The sequence below is a fragment of the Clupea harengus genome, chromosome 14 (genome assembly GCF_900700415.2).
Source record: "Clupea harengus chromosome 14, Ch_v2.0.2, whole genome shotgun sequence".
Taxonomy (NCBI): Eukaryota; Metazoa; Chordata; class Actinopteri; order Clupeiformes; family Clupeidae; genus Clupea; species Clupea harengus.
This window is the reverse complement of record NC_045165.1, coordinates 3,038,159-3,043,158: the sequence shown is the minus strand read 5'-3', so window position 1 is coordinate 3,043,158 and position 5,000 is coordinate 3,038,159. Positions and strand designations below refer to the sequence as shown.

The window sequence follows — 5,000 nt, the reverse complement described above, 5'->3', positions numbered from 1 at the left end:
ACACACACAAGTTAAGGGTTCTTTTCTCCTCTTCTTTCACCAAGTTATTTCACTCCTCTGGCTTCAATTTGACAACACAAACAACAATTACAACAACAACGGCTCTCACACGACAACACAAACAACAACGGCCCTCAGCCCCTTGCTCTGCCTCTGTGTGCCCACCCTGAGAGCGTCGCTGCCAGCCAACCAAAAAGAGCCAGTCAGTCACTTAAATGGGTGGGCATCCAGCTGAATTCTGCCCTAAGCGGCGGGATTAGAGGCCCCTTCAGGGGCTCTGTTAACGTGTCTGTGGAGGCTGTGTGTGTGTGTGTGTGTGTGTGTGTGTGTGTGTGTGTGTGTGTGTGTGTGTGTGTGTGTGTGTGTGTCTGTGGAGGCTCTGAGTGCCTAATGAGGGGGCAGCAGAGGGTCATGTTCACGTACTCCAACAGCTCTGTGCAAACACACACTCACGTACTCCAACAGCACTGTGCTGGGGGTGACAACACACACTCACGTACTCCAACAGCACTGTGCTGGGGGTGACAACACACACTCACGTACTCCAACAGCACCTTGCTGGGGGTGACAACACACACTCACGTACTCCAACAGCACCTTGCTGGGGGTGACAACACACACTCACGTACTCCAACAGCACTGTGCTGGGGATGACGACACACACTCACGTACTCCAACAGCACTGTGCTGGGGATGACGACACACACTCACGTACTCCAACAGCACTGTGCCAACACACACTCACATACTCCAACAGCTCTGTGCTGGGGGTGACAATCAAAGCCCATTCTCTGAGCACAGGTACAGCTTCAATACCGCAGCCTATGGGATTTAGCTGCTGCAGGAAGACTAGCTTCAGCTGCACAGGAAGTCTAGCTTCAGCTGCACAGGAAGTCTAGCTTCAGCTGCACAGGAAGTCTATGCAGTCCAGTGAAATGATAGGAATAAAGGTGACGAACACAGAGCCGTCCTTTAAACCCAAAGCTCCTAGTGTCTGCTCCACATCTCAACTGATTCATTTGGCAGCAGGTCTAATCCCTCCTTAAACACTGGCCTCCCCGGCCTCAGTCAGCGTTTACTCTTCTTGTTCCTGATACCACTGGCAACACGCAAGGACACAAACACTCAAACAAACACCAGAGCCCAGGGGCCGGAGGGGGGGGGGGGGGGGGGGGGGGGGGCAGCGCTGCGGCTCAGCCAGGACTAAGCCCCTGTCAGGCGGCGGCGGCCGCGGCCATGATGGAGCACTTCACTCCTCAGAGCCTGGCTCCTGGCCTGGTTCACCAGCGACGCCGTGGCGGGCTGGGCGTAACCCTGAGCGTTACCGTGGGCGTAACCGTGGGCACGAGAGCGGAGTGGAGAAGCGCCCGTAAATAAACAACTACCAGAGCAGAGGAGGCACGCCACCTCTGGCCAATTAAAACAGAGAAACATGGTCCCCCAGACGTGTGATTGGCTGAGTGGTGGCCAATTAAAACAGAGCAACATGGTCCCCCAGACGTGTGATTGGCTGAGTGCCACTCTGAGTTCCAGTGCAGTGTCCTGTGTCACACACTGACAGAAGAGAGACGCTGGGCTGGCATCAGATTACACCCACATCTCTCTCTCTCTCTCTCTCCTCCTTCACGCTCTCTCTTTCTCTCTCCCTCTCTCTCTCTTTCCATCTCTCTCTCTCTCTCTCTCTCTATCTCATCCGTCACGCTCTCTCTCTCTCTCTCCCTCTCTCTCTCCCTCTCTTTCCATCTCTCCCTCTCTCTCTCCCTCTCTTTCCATCTCTCTCTCTCTCTCTCTCCTTCTCCTTCCTCCCTTCCTCCCTTCCTATCCCCCTCAGTCTCTCCCTCCTTCTCTCTTCCATTCTCTTTCTCTACCCTCCTTTCTCCCACCCCCCTCTCTCACCCTCTCTCTCTCCCTCTCTCCCTCTCTTCCATCTCTCTCTCTCTCCCTCTCTTTCCATCTCTCTCTCTCTCCCTCTCTCCCTCTCTCTCTCTCTCTCTCCCTCTCCATCTCTCTCTCTTTCTCTCTCTCTCTCTCTCTCTCTCTCTCTCCCAGGGCATAGATCCAGGTAATCAACCCCTTTCCATTGGCACTGAAGCCCTTGGAGGAGTGGAGGATAGTGAAAAAGAAAAGCGAGGAGGAGGGAGTGTGTGTGTGTGTGTGTGTGTGGGGGGAGAGTGTGTTCTGATTAAACCAAACATTCCTTCTGTCAGTGTAAATCTAGAGCCAGAGTCTTTCCTTACATGGCCAGCTTTGGGTCACTCCCCCCCCCCCCCCTCTCCCTCTCCCTCTCTCTCTCTCTCTCTCTCTCTCTCTCTCTCTCTCCCTCTCTCTCTCTCTCCCTCCCTCTCCCTCCCTCTCTCTCTCTCCCTCCCTCTCCATCTCTCTCTCTCCCTCCCTCTCTCTCTCTCCCTCCCTCTCCATCTCTCTTTCTCTGTCCAGCCTGAAAGGCTGATCTAGTGCCCGCTGTGCCCTCCGCAGATTGCCCGCTGTCCTTACCCGTTGCCTGTCGGGTGGGTATCGCTGACAGACTGGCTCAAGGCTTTGCCTGTGTTAACTGTCTGGCCCCTGATCTAACCACTGAAGAACGTTGATGCCCTGGTGCCTTGTGGGTAAGATTCCTGGCATCCATTACACAACCTCATATATATATACCTACACATACATTTATGTAAGGGATTATGTATAGTCCGCCAGTCAGTATTTTCAGGGATTTATTTTCCGAGAGTGACCGGCGGACTATATATTATCCTGCTTTTTGTACGGTTACTTGCCAAAAACGATAAAAGACATTCCTCCAAAAATACCTATTTTTTATTATTTTATTGCCGTTTCGTGACTTCCACTAAGAAAAATAGTTCTTCACGCAAATAGACTTTAAAGTTTAACTTTAAAGACCTCCGAACACTGGGGAGGCCCATTCAAAGCAACGGAACCTTTTGCAACATTCTGAGGAGCCGTATAAAATATATATATATATATATATATATATATATATATAGCACTTTCTGTTCATCTCCTTAATGTGACTACTTCTACAGTACCAGTGCTGGCAGCTGATGTTCTATCTGGTGTTTCCATGCCAACACCCTCTTCTGAACAACGCCCTTTCCAACCCAACATTAGTCTGTTTGTTTGCCGTGACTGAGGTAGGATAATGCAGGTCGACGCAGGGGTCCAAGCCGTCCCCCCTCGACTCTCCTCTCCGATTAGTATGCAGCAGCAAAGGTTCATGGGAAATCAAGTGGCTGGCAGATGAGTCATACTGTAATTGAAGCAGCACTTAATCCGTCATCTTTAATTACCCCATCGCTTCAATCTCCTCTCACCCAGGCACACAGACACTGTCTCGGGCTAATGGAGAGCGATGAGTTAAAGCAACGCGACTAAACTCATCTCGGGGGGGGAACATCTCTCCCACACATACTGACGGACACCCGCGCAGTTTGCAGCGAAACAGAAAATATAAATGTTTACGGAAAGGGCCGGAAACGGGGCGCCCCTTGGGGGGGGGATCCTATCAGGGGTCAGGGGTCTGTCAACTGAGATGGTCTGGAGTGTGTCTCGAGTGTGTGTGTGGAGTGTGTCTGGACGTCCGGAGAGACACACTGACCTCCAGCTTCACTTGATTTGAACTTGAGACTGATGGACGTGGAGGTATGTGTCTTATGTGGCGAGTTCCTTGTATAGGATCGATTTAGTTCGACATTAAGACGACATTGGCACAAAAGTCTTCATACTTTTTAATGAACTGTATTATGTATCTTCTTGTTTTTCTCTCTTTTTTATAGTTGGATGTCTGTTATTTTATATGGAACTTGGCGTCTGAAATAAAGATTTATATATATACCAGAATGGGAAAATATGCACAGCCTAAGACTTAAGTGTCACTATAGACACGGATATGATGTATGTCGGCACACAAGCCGTAGTGCTACATCTAATATTACTCCGAGGTAGTTTATAATGAATGTCCGCTCTCTCTTAACGTGCATCTGGACCTGTGTGCTGAGCAGCATGTTGATGGTGGTGTGAACGATCCCACATGACAGGGGCCTACAAAAAGGCTTTACTCAGTAAAAAAACACAAAACAACTTTTACTGGCGGGGCTGAGCGCTGTTAGACTCGGATTTATAGACACTTAGAGCATGTGCTGTCAGGCTGCCCGCGCTACGGAGGATAACCAGATGTGTGTTTTGGAAATCGCTCCGATGCCAGTCCGCTCACCGAGCGCTAAAAGTGCCAACGCTGGGATGCGGCTCGCCAAGACGGGGCTTTTTCAAAACAACCTCTGGTGAATAAATGTTTATTTGTTTATTCATTTATTTATTTGGTGTGTGTTTGATTAATAACGGTCCCTTGTGCAGGCAGAGTCAGCAAACAAAGTTGTTAAATCATCGAGGAAACTGTGAAATCAAATTACACATGTATTTTTCTCAGATATAACGTTTTTATACAGTAATAATTCAGGCAGCGTGGAGAATTAAATATTTACAGTGAATCAGACTTTGTGACTGTTCATAATTTTCACGGATTGAGAAACCACAGCGTGCACTTAGAGGGGGCAGGGAAAACAAGAGGCTGAGGAAGTGTGTGTGTGTGTGTGTGTGTGTGTGTGTGCAGGCGCTGGCCTTTCTCCCGCGTGTGATTAGGAATGCAGACGATTAGCTTGAAGCTATCATTAGATTACCATGGCACACACACACACACACACACACACACACACACACTATTTTAGACATTTACTAACACTCAGTGATAAACTGTCTGAGTTACAGTCTGCCTGGCTTTCACATGAGGGTTTGAGATACCGCAGAACATACACAATCACACTCACACACACACACACACAGACACTCACACATACACAATCACACACACTCTCTCTCATACACTCACACATACACAATCACACCCACACACACACACACACACATAGACTCACACATACACAATCACACACACTCTCTCTCTCTCACACACACATACACAAATTCTCAAATAT

General features: G+C 49.3%; 1 protein-coding gene and 1 long non-coding RNA gene across 2 annotated transcripts in view; one reads left to right on the top strand and one right to left on the bottom strand.

Annotated features, from left to right (window-relative positions):
- Positions 1-5,000, bottom strand: part of kif26ba (kinesin family member 26Ba) — a 150,725-nt gene that overhangs the window by 99,336 nt on the left and 46,389 nt on the right. The gene's annotated exons all lie outside the window — the stretch shown is intronic.
- LOC116223453 overlaps positions 3,052-5,000 on the top strand; it is a 2,513-nt gene continuing 564 nt past the window's right edge. The window contains exons 1-2 of the long non-coding RNA XR_004165092.1: positions 3,052-3,651; positions 3,786-4,289. This is a non-coding gene — a long non-coding RNA (uncharacterized LOC116223453). The remainder of the gene's footprint in view (positions 3,652-3,785; positions 4,290-5,000) is intronic.